The following is a 12,700-nucleotide window of genomic DNA, read 5'->3' on the forward strand; positions in this document are numbered from 1 at the left end:
TCACCAATTTGAAATGTGAAACAAACCCATTACCAATCAGGTGACTTCAGTTTTGTTAAATGCACTTCCAAATTACTTTACACAGAGAATCAACATCTCATCATTAACAGTTAAAACTACAAATTTAAAAGAGCATGCTTACCCAAGTTTGGAGGCTAGCTTCATTACCTTGAGCAGGATGTGCTGAACCTGGGTGATGGTTCCAGGCAAAGGTTGCCATAGGGCCCAAGCCCATTGCCAGTGGGGCCCATGCTATAGCTGCTGCCCCTCTCCCCTCCTTCCTTTTGCCCAGGTGGGGGAGGGCGAAATCAAAAGTACTTAAGTGAAGGGAGTGGAAGAAAAGAGTGACCAGGGTTGTAAGGAGGAGTTCTAAACTCCTTAATGATCAATCACAAAACCTCCAGAATCTGCAAACATATTTTCAGGTGTTCTAACTTTCCCCTGTAACCTCCATGAAGGAGAATTCAGGGGCATAGAGGGAAGGGAGTAAGTAAGCCTCAGGGAACCAAAAAGCAATGGCAGTTTTCCCCAATTCCTTAGCGCCGAGGGAATTCACAGATACACTTCCAGATAGGGCATCCATCCTTGTCCTCTATGCTGCGGAAGGTGTACCCTGGTCCATGGCCTTGAACCAACCCAGTGGACCGAGAGCCTGAGAGTGTCAGGCTGAGTGCAAGACAGCCTCATAACTGTCTGCCCAAAAAGCACCTCCAAGCCTTGGTGCTTGGAGAATGACCCCAACTGCAGAGCAAGAAAGGGAGGGAGAGGAGGCTTACATACCTTCCAGTCTTGGCTTGAGAAGAACTTGGGGTTAGGCAGTTTCCCCATATGGGCCACCAAAATGATGTGGTTTAGAGGTTCAGGGGTGCTGTGACCCCAAAATCACAAGATGCGGGTCCTGCCTGAAAGAATTCAACCCAAGCCTTCTTTCAGCCAAAGACAAGGTTTATTAGAACATCCATCATATTGGGCAGACTCTTAAGGAGTCTGAACATAGGTAAGCAGTGGTTAGATTATAAGAATCTAATCAGTGGCTAGATTTTAAGAATCTGAGCTAGAGGCAGCTAGGTGGCACAGTGGATAGAGCACCAGCCCTGAGGACCTGAGTTCAAATCTGGCCTCAGACCAAACACTTGACACTTACTGACTGTGTGACCCTGGGCAAGTCACTTAACCCCAATTGCCTCACTAAAAAAAAAAAAAAAAGAATCTGAGCTAAATATTTTCTTGAATTGAAAACCTTGACACTTATCATTACCCTCATGATCCCCTTATTACTATCATGGAAACCAACTTGATTTAAGCTTCTATTTTAATACTTTTCAGTTTATGAAGGTCAAAGCAATGACGTACTCATTCTAGGCCTCAACCCTTCTTTCTAAAACCTCAATCTATCTCCCATGTCTAGGCAGATATTTTTCAGCTACATGAATCAGCAAAATATAAATGACCTGTGGGTAATATTTTAATCCATATCCTTGGTTCATTTTGTGTTTTATCACAGGATATTTAAACTAAGATATTTTGGAATATTCTGACTCAAACAGATATCTTGACACTTTAATAAAATAAATGTTTTCTTCCCATTATATGCAAAGTATTCTGTTCCCTATTTTCCCACCCTGCTGCATTCCTTTGGACTCCATGATGCCAATAGAAAACTAATCATCAGGAAACTCATTATCCTATGAGTTGACATAAGTCTCTTTACTCACACCTCATCAAGTACCATCAATACCTTCTCCTGTTCTCTTTGGATGGCTGGACAGTGAAGCAAAGAAGTCATCTCAAAACTTTCATTTAAATAGGGCTCCCTGGGGAGGTGGACCCAAGAAAGCACAGAGAAGCCACGAAGTTGCCTGAGCTTTTCCCAGTTTCCCTCTGAGGAAACAACATTAAATCAATCCTCTAAACAAATTCTGGAGTGACAGAACCTATAAAAAGATGGGGTGAAAATTTTTTCCAGCTTACAATAACTTAGAAGGACTTCAGGAAATGTCTGGGGACATAAAAGGGGAATGGAGCCCAGCTCAGACAGTGTCTGGGCAACCCAGCATGAGACTGTTAGCCACAGTACAGATCATCAATGAAGGCCCCTGGGTCCTGGCTCAGCAGCCCAGTGGCAGAGCAGGCCAACTGTGAGGCCTCCAGTCATAGCTCAGAAGGCAAGTTGCTATCCCCAGAAACCAGGCAACAACAGGTGTGACTAGACTGGGCCATCACAGTGCAATGAGCAAGCTGCCAGCACCTGAGGCCCAGTACAGAAAGCCAGTGACCAGACCTCTGACCCCCAGCACAAGAAGATTGGGACAGTGCCCCCTATGCTCTAGCAGGAGAGTTCAACTTTAAAAACCATGAAATAGGCAAAAAAAAAAAAACAAGAAGCAAAAAAGTAAAAGAACCTTGGTCATAGAAAATTACTATGGTGACAGGGAAGATCAAAACACAAAATTGGAACAGGACAAAATTATTAGTATACCTACATCTGAAACCTCAAAGGGAATATGAATTGGTCTTAAGCCAAAAAACCTCCTTGGAAGAGCTCAAAAGTGATTTTAAAAGGCAAATAAGTAAGGTAGAAGAAAAATTGTGAAAAGAAATGAGAAATATGCGAGACAGAGTCAACAGCTGGAAGGACAAAAATTGTCTGAAGAAAACAACTCTTAAAAAATAGAATTAGTCAAATGGAAAAGGAGGTACAGAAACTAACTGAAGAAAATAGTTCCTTAAAAATTAGAATTGTGGAAGCTAATAACTCTGTGAGACATCAAGAATCAGTCAAACAAAATTTAAAAAAAAATGAAAAAAAGAAGAAAATGTAAAATACCTCATTCGAAAAACAAACAACTGACCAGGAAAAAGATCCTGGAGAGATTGTTTAAGAATTTTTGGACAAACTGAAAGCCATGATCCAAAATAGAGCCTGCACAGTATGTTTCAAGAAATTATCAAGGAAAGATGATCTAATATTCCAGAACCAGAGGTTAAAATAGTCATTGAAAGAATTCACTGATCACCTCCTGAAAGAGATCCCAAAAGGAAAACTACAAGGAATATTGGAACCAAATTCCAGAATTACCAAGTCAAGGAGAAAATATTGCAAGCAGCCTGAAAGAAACAGTTTAAATATTGTGGAACCACAGTCATGATTACACATGACTTAGCAGCTTCTACATTGAAGGATCAGAAGGCTTGGGATGAAATTTTGGAAGGCAAAGGAGTTGAATTACAACCAAGAATCAACTACCCAACAAAATTGAGTATAATCTTTCAGGGGAAAAGGTGAACATTCAAAGAACTTTCAATTATTCCTGATGAAAAGAGCAGAGCTGAACAAAAAATTTGATTTTCAAATACAAGACTCAAGAGAAGCATAAAAAGGAAAACAGGAAAGAAAAAAAATATCATTAGATAAAGTCACACTGTTTACAGCCCTACTCAGGAAGATGATACTTGTAACTCTTGAGAACTAAATCTTTATTATGGCACTTAGAAGAGGAATATTTAGACAGAGGGTATGGGTATAAATTGTCTCTGATGTAATGACATAAAAAAAAAGATTCATTAAGAGGTGAAAAAAGGAGGAAGAGAGGCAGACCAGGTAAAATTATATTACATGAAGAGGCACAAAAGACTTACTACAGTAGAGAGAAAGAAAGAAGGAGGTGAGGATTGTTTGAACCTTACTGTTATCAGATTTGTCTCAAAGGGGAAATAACATACTCATTCAGTTGAGTATAGAAATCTATCTTACCCTATAAGAAAATAAGAGGAGAAAGGGGAAAGAAAAGGGAGGGGAGCTGATAGAAGTGAGGGCAAATTGAGAAAGGTGGTAGTCAGAAGGAAAACACTGGTGAAGAGGGACAGGGTGAAAGGAGAAAGTATAAATAAGGGGGAAAATAGTATGAAGAGAAAGACACAGCTAGTAGTCATAACTGTGAATGAGAATGGGATGAACTCTTTCATAAAACAGAAGTGGATAGCAGAGTGAATTAAAAACCATAATCTTACAATTATTTTTTTTTAAACAAGAAATGAATGCGAAGCAGAGAGTTACACACAGAGTAAAGGTAAAAGCCTGAAGCAGAATATATTATACTTTGGCTGAAGTAAAAAAAGCAGGGGTAGCAATTCTATCTCAGATAAAGCAAAAGCAAACATATATCTAATTAAAAGAGATAAAGAAGGAAACTACATCTTACTAAAAAGTACCATAGACAATGACATAATATCGATACTAAACATATATGCACCAAGTGGGATAGCATCCAGATTCTTAGACAAGAAGTTAAGTGAGTTACAGGAAGAAATAGATAGTGAAACTGTACTAGAGGGGGACCTCAACCTGCCCCTCTCAAAACTAGATAAGTCTAACCATAAAATAAACAAGAAAAATGTTAAGGAGATGAAAAGAATGTTAGAAAGGATAGATATAATAGACCTCTGGAAAAAACTGAATAGGGATAGAAAGGAATATACCTTTTTCTCAGTGGTACATGGTATCTACACAAAACAATGACCATGTATTAGGGCATAAAAATCCAGTGCAGAAAGGCAGAAATATTAAATGCATCCTTTTCAGATAATAATACAATAAAAATTAAGTGTAATAAAGGGCCATGGAAAGATAGACTAAAAATTAATTGGAAACTAATAAGAATCTAATCCTACAGAATGAGTGAGTGAAAGAAAAAGTCATAGAAATGATCAATAATTTCATCAAAGAAAATGACAACAATGAGACAACATACCAAATTTATAGGATGCAGCCAAAGCAGTTGTTAGGGGAAATTTTATATTTCTAAATGTTTATATGAATAAAATAGAGAAAGAGAGAGATCAATGAATTGAGCATGCAACTAAAACAGCTATTAAAATCCTCAATTAAATACCAGATGAGAAATTCTGAAAATCAAAGGAAAGATTAATTAAACTGAAATTAAGAAAACTATTGAACTAATAAATAAAAGTGAGCTAGTTTTATGAAAAACCATTAAAATTGATAAACTTTTGCTTAATATGATTAAAACATAAAAAAGAAGAAAACCAAATTACCAGTATCAAAAATGAAAAAGGTGAATTCACTACCAATAAAGAGGAAATTAAAACAATAATTAAGAGCTATTTTGCCCAACTGTATGCCAACAAATCTGACAATCTAATGAAATGGATGAATATTTACAAAAAAAATACAAATTGCACAGAATAATAGAAGCAGAAATAAAATGTTTAAATAACCCAATTTTAGAAAAAAAAATTCAACAGGCCATCTCTAAAATCTCCAGGGCCTGATAGATTTACAAGTGAATTCTACCAAACATTTAAAGAACAATTAATTCCAATACCATTTAAACTATCTAGAAAAATAGGCAAAGAAAGAGTACTACCAAATTCCTTTTATGACACTAATATGATGCTGATATATAATCTGGGAAAAAGTCAAAACAGAGAAAGATAGGAAAGGATCTTGGGAAGATGGCAGAGTAGGTCAGAAAATTTCAGCTCTCAAGATCTTCCTCCATAAAAGAGAGAAAATAGTGCCTCTGGGTGAACACAGAACCATGAAAACAAATAATTGTAGGGGTAGAACAGGTGTCCTCCTGGGAAAATTGGAGATCTGAAGAAAAATTCCAGGATGAGATTTCCTTCCTGTAAAGAGTAAAAATCTCCAGGGTAGAGTCCATTTTAATAACAAGAGACAAGCTGATTAAAAAACAAGCAACAAGCCCTGGCATTAATTATTTTGGGAGGCTGCTTAGGCCCCAGCCACAGGAACTTTTACGCTTGGGACAATGAGGGGAGTTGGGCATCTAACCTGGGGAAGATCTAGGGAACTTTTGCTGACAAGGAATGCTAGACCCAGTTGTGCTGCAGAAAGCAGAAAACAGTGGCAGTGGGGGAAGAGAAAGAACCAGCACACACCTGGTGAGTGTAGAAGCAGTTGGGGTGGGACACTTCTGGCTTTGGGCACTTATAGGAGGTTAGAGGCCTTGGTTTGAGTTCAGGGTCAGAGGGGAGAACTGAACAGGATGAGAGGCCAGAAGCACCATCCCCCATACCACAGGACTAGGGGTGATTATAAAAACTACATTATTACAAAAAAAATGCACAAGCAAAGAAGAAAGAATCCAACCATAGAGAGTTATTATGGGACTAAAGAAGACTGGGTTTCATCTTCAGAGGAGGATACTGAAGCAAAGAAACACTCTTCTACCCCAAAGAGTAATGACAAATTGTCTCCTGCCAAAAAAGAACTTATTGAAGAACTTAAAAAAAAAAAAACCTTTGAAAATCAAGTGAGAGAGATTGAGGAAAAACTAAAAGAAACATGAGAATACAAGAAAAAACAAGATTATGAAAACAATTAGAAAAGGAGATCTGGAATCTTAAGGAAGAAAATGACTCCTTGAAAATCAGAATTAGGCAAGGGGAAGCCAGCAAAGTTATAAGAGATGAAGAAATAATGCATATATACATACATACATATATATGTATATATGAAGAATGAAAAAATATAAGAAAATGTGTAACATTTCATGAGAAAAACAATGAATCTAGAGAATATATCAATAAAACACAAGAATAATTGGACTACCAGAAAGCTCTGATCAAAAAAAGAATCCTGATATAATAATACAAGAAATAATTAATGAAAATTGTCTGGAAGTATTAGAACAAGAGGGGAAAGTAGAAATAGAAAAAAATCCACTGATCACCACCTCAAAGAGATTCTATGAGGAAAACTCATAAGACTATTGTAGTTAAATTCTGAAACCCCCCAGATCAGGGACAAAATATTATGAGCAACAAGGAAAAAAAAATAATTTACATATGATGATACCACAATTAGAATTATACAAGACTTAGTAGTGGTGACACTAAAAGATTGCAGGTCTTGGAAAACTATGTACCAAAGAGCCAAATAACTCGGCTTCTGCTGAAAATGTGTCCAGTAAAGTTAAGCATAATTCTGAATGAAAAAAAAATGAACATTTGATCAACTGTCAGACTTTCAGGACTTTGTTAAAAAGAAACTGAACTCAATAAAAAAATTTGACATAAAAGAGCTAAGAGAAATATAAGGTACATACCAATTACCAATTATAAGGGACTAAGTAAGGATAGAACATTTACCTTTTATGTATGGAAAATGCAAAACCTATGTCTAAGATTGTCACTAGTAATTAAGTAACTTATAAGAAAGATTGGGGTAGACCTGAGTATGATATGACTTCAAAATGTAAAACCATTCAAGCTAAAAGAGTAATTATCTTATACAAATGAGGTGCAAGAGTAAGAACCAATACAGAGGAATTAGATGGGGGGGTTGTTAGTTTTGGAAATCTACTTTCATCAGGAATGGATTTAAGAGGGTAAAATACATATACATCTAGAAAAGTGTAAAAGTCTTCTGAATTTAGAAAGAAATAAAACTCTAAGGGGTTAGGGAGGGGGAGAGGATAAAGGAGGAATCTTTAGAGGGGAGAATGCAAGAATAGGTTAAAAAGGGGATATAGAAGGGTGTTTAGATTTAGAGGAATGGTAGGATAAGGGAGAGATTACTGGAGTGGGGTTAGGTTAAGTAATAGGAGGGTAAGGTAGCAGGTAGAAGTAAATTAGAAAAGTTAGAACAGAGAAAAAAGAAATATGCAAAAATATAAAAAAAAAGATTAAGAGTATGTGTTTATATATGTATGTATGTGTATATATGTGTAAGTATATGTATATATTAATACCTATATATAAATATATCCATGCTTAATTGTAGCCTTGTGGTGCTGGGTAGGGAGGAAGAAGGGGAAAAAAAGAACAAAGTAAAAAGTGTACAGCAAAGAACAAAAGAAAACCTATGAGGAAGCAAAGAAAAGATGGACCGTTTTCAATATAACACATAGTATTTAATATATAGGATTTCTTGAAATGAAAATTTATTGCTATATTTTCTGAATCTTCTCCTATGTTCTGGTATGCACATGAAATATTTTTTTCTTTTTTTCTTTTACATTTAAGTTTAACATTTAAGTTTATAATGTTTCTTTTTCTTTTCTTATTGTGTATTTAAGTTTTAGTATATGTCTAAAATAAAAATAGAAAAGTATAAAAACTTCTAAATTCAGAAGAAGTAAAATAGTAAGGGGATAGGGAGTGGGGAGAATGTGAGGTAGAGATCCCTAGAGGGGAGGGTGAGGGAATAGATTATAAGGGGCTATAGAAGGGTGTTTAGATTTATGGGAATGGGAGGATAGGGATGAGATTCTTGGATGGGGGTAGGCTAACTAATAGGAGGGCAAGGTAGTGGGTAGAAGTAAAGTAGAAGAGTCAGGAGGGATAGGAAACAAGAGATATGCAGAAACATAAAAATAAAGATTTGGAGAATTTATTAGGGAAATATATGTCTATATATACATATATATGCATATGTGTATGTATATATCTATATATAGTAATATATCTGCCCTTAATTGTAGCCATGGAGGGGAGAAGGTGAAAAAAACACAAAGTAAAAAGTGCACAGCTTTTCAAGGAAGCAATGACAAAAAAATGGACAGCTCTCAACACAATGTGTAGTATTTATCATACAAGCTTTCTTGAAATGAACATTTATCATTACATATTTTGAATCCTCTCATGTTCTGCTATGCACATGACATTCTTTTTTTATCTTTTCTTACTTTGTATTTAAGTTCCAATATTTAAATTTATGATCTTTTTCTTTTCTCTATTCTGTATTTGTATTCTAGTGTTTGAGTCTAAAATAAAATTTAAAAAAAAGAAAAAGAGAAAAAAGAAAAATAAAAAACATAAAAGATTAAAAAAAGAAAAAAAACAGAGAAAGATAATTATAGAATTATAATTATATAGAATTGGATTCCCCTAATGAGTAGTGAGGCAAAAATCTTAAATAAAATATGAACAAAGAGATTACAACAATTTATCATCAGGATAATATATTATGAACAGGTGGAATTTATACTGGGAATATACAATTAGATCAATATTAGGAAAACTATAAACATAACTGATCATATCAATCACAAACCTACCAGAAATCATAAGATTATCTCAATAGATGCAGAAAAAGCTTTTGACAAAATACAACACCCATTCCTATTAAAATAACAGCAGAGAGTATAAGAATAAATGGAGTTTTCCTTAAAATGATAAGTGGTATGTATCTAAAACCATCAGTAAACATTGTATGTAAAAGGCATAAGCTAGAAGCTTTCCCAAAAAGATCAAGGGTGAAACAAGGATGTCCATTATCACCACTGTCATTCAAGATTGTATTAGATATTGTTAGTTTTAGCAATAAGAGAAGAAAAAGAAATTTAAGGAATTAGAATAGGGAATGAGGAAAGAAAGCCATCACTTTTTGCAGATGATATGATTGTATACTTAGAAAATCCTAGAGAATCAACTAAAAGACTACTTGAAACAATAATTTTAGCAAAGTGGCAGGATATAAAATAAACCTATATAAATCATTGGCATTTTTACATATTACTAATAAAGCCCATCAGCAAGAAATAGAAAGAAAAATTCCATTTAAGATAACTGTAGACAACGTAAAATATTTGGGTGCCTTCTTGCCAAGACAAGCCTAGGAACTATGTGAACACAATTGCAAAACAAGGGACAATTCTACCTAAATTAATTTACTTATTTAGTGCCGTATCAATTAAACTACCCCAAAATTACTTTATACAGCTAGGAAAAATTACAACAAAATTCATCTCAAAGAACAAAAGGTCCAGAATATCAAGGGTATTAATGAAAAAAAAATTCAAGGGAAGGTAGCTTAGCTGTACCAGATCTAAAACTGTATTATAAAGCAGCAATCATCAAAACTACTTGTTACTGGCTAAGAAATAGAGTGGTGAAACAGTGGAGTAGGTTAGGATTTAGCACAGTGTCTGGTACAAATACATTCTTTAAAATATTTATTTCCTCTTTATAGACTGACCATTAACATATATATTATATATATATATATATAAATACAATACATACACATAAACACATTTTACTTATACATTTATGTGTGTATAAATATATTACATATATATGTTATTTATATCTAGCATCCTATTTAAGGAAATACATCCTGACTACAAATTTCTGTCACCTATCACATCCCTAGATCCCAAATACCTGATTATCTCCAGTGCCTCAAAAACACCTGGTAAGGATTCAAACTAAGCTGAATGATAGTCTTTCTAAGTCTAAACAAAAAAAGTGCCACATTCTATGGAGCAATGCAATTAGATTCTTCAATTTTTAAGTTCTTTCAACTGATTCAGCACCCATAAGAGTATTATAGGATAACAAAATGTTTTTTTTTTAAATTTTAGAATGTAGGATTATTTAAAGCTTTTTTTTAAAATTAAGATCAGCTAGCCAAGTTGAAAGAAACTAATTCTTTAGGCATAATCTTCTCTCCTTTAATATTTGAGGATACATGCACTAAAACATACACACACACACATACACATGTGTATAAATATATTAATTACTTATATATACACATGTGTATATATAGTATACATGTATATAAGTATATAATATAATTATGCAAAATATAATTATGACCCAATTTATAATATTTTAAATAAGATTATATTATCAGAAATCACAGGAACATATGATTTAGAGTTGGAAAGAAATCTTATAAAATCATTTTGTTGAAAATCCTTAATTTACAACTGAAAGTGTAGAGAGAAGTTGTGATTTGAACAAGGTAACATAGGTACTAAGCAAAAGGTCCAAATCTGAACTCTGATTCTCTGATTCCAAATACAATTAATTATTCAATTTAACATTCTTGCCATAAGACATTCTGCACCAAGGAATTGCATGGGGAGACTCAGATAGATATTTGAAGTTCCCTGTTCTTAAATATAAGTATATTGAAAAGGTAGGAACAAAACAAGCATTTATGGGGCAGCTAGATGGTGCAGTGGATAGAGCATTGACCCTGCAGTCAGGAGGATCTGAGTTCAAATCTGGCCTTAGACACATAACACTTACTAGCTGTGTGACCCTGGGCAGGTCACTTAACCCCATTGCCTAGCCAAAAAAACCCAAGCATTTATTAAGTGTCAAGTGCTGTACTAAGCACGTTATACTTTTCTATTGTATCCTTAGAACAACCCTGGGATGTAGATGCTATTATTATTCTCCCCTGACAGTTGAAGAAACTGAGATAGACAACCATTAAGCAACTTGCCTAAAGTCATATAGCTGGTGTCTTAGATGGGATTTGAATTTAGTTCTTTCTGAAGTACCACTGTTACCTAGTTTCACCTGGCTTATTTACATCATTTCTCTCCTTTTTGCCTTTTTAAAACAAGGTCCTATTTCCTTTTTCCCTTCCCCTTTACTTGGATGTGCTTACAAGTCTCTGGAAAAGAGAGAGAGACAGAGACCCTGAGGGATTCACAAAATTTTAATAGAATCCTAAAATCTCAGAATTGGAAGCAATTTCATAAGTTGGAAGCAATCTCATAGGCACCAAATCTAACTCTGTAACTGAGTATACCACTTATTAACATTTTTGATAAGTGATCATGCTGCTTTGCCCTGAATACCTCCAGTGGCAGGGAAACTCATCCCTTTTGAGGAATTTCTTTTTTTTTTCTTACACCAAGCATAAATTTCACATAATTATTTAGTTGTAAAGTCACATTTGTCCATTGATGATAAACAATAAACACTGAAACACTGAGAATCATGAAAAAGTGGCAATACAAGTACAAAGGAATAAAGATTTGAAATATATACTTATGCTGATTTGCCATAATTACAATCCATTTGCCCACCTTCCAGGCACAACTTCCATTTGGTCAAATCAACACTTATCATGCTTATGGCCGTAAGTTATATGTAAATTCATCCCATTGTAAATCAAGTATTTCTCTAAATCCCAGTCACTGGCAAAGGAGAAATTAATTCTGATATGGCAGGATTTTTCTCAGTTGTGGACCCTTTTAAATTATTAAACAAAATCGAGAGAAAATTGAATCATAGAGGAGAGTAGAGATGTTCAAGTTCCATTTTTTAAAGTGGGAAAACAGATTAATATAAATTTAAATGCTTTAAGTAACAGTCTAAAAAGATTAAAGGCATTTTCTTTCCTTTAGTCTAAAAAGAAAAGACAAAAATCACAAAAGGAACATTATTCCAGTTCCTAAAATCTCTGAACAATGCCTCCACCTGGAATCCTGCTGACAGTTTAATTTTTTTGTTCATGCTTAGCCACACAATGATCAACATTGATTTCAATGGGATAAAATCTTATTTTACCCAAGTATAACTTCTATGGTTGTAACCAAATTACTGACATCAATGTTTCTACAATTTAATTGACTGAGAAGTCCCAGTTGTTATGTAAAATAATGAATGCAGATATTGAACAATTTAAAACAAATGCAGTCTTTCCTATAGTGAAAAGATAACAGTATAATATAATCAAGTAAAGTTTACTTTTAATTTATTTTTAATCAGCTTCACTTTAATCAGATAATTGTACCAAGGAAAAAAATAATGATATCTATAAGAGAAAACTTAATATGATGTTGACTTAAAAATAGCATTGTAGCATTAATTCATTATTGGTCAAGAAGATAAAGACTTAGGAAGCATAATACTTCAAAAAATTCAGGTTTTCATCATAAGGGATGCCCCTCCATGTCAAAAAAAT

This window comes from Vombatus ursinus, unplaced genomic scaffold (genome assembly GCF_900497805.2).
Source record: "Vombatus ursinus unplaced genomic scaffold, bare-nosed wombat genome assembly UNPS02014864.1, whole genome shotgun sequence".
Lineage (NCBI taxonomy): Eukaryota > Metazoa > Chordata > Mammalia > Diprotodontia > Vombatidae > Vombatus > Vombatus ursinus.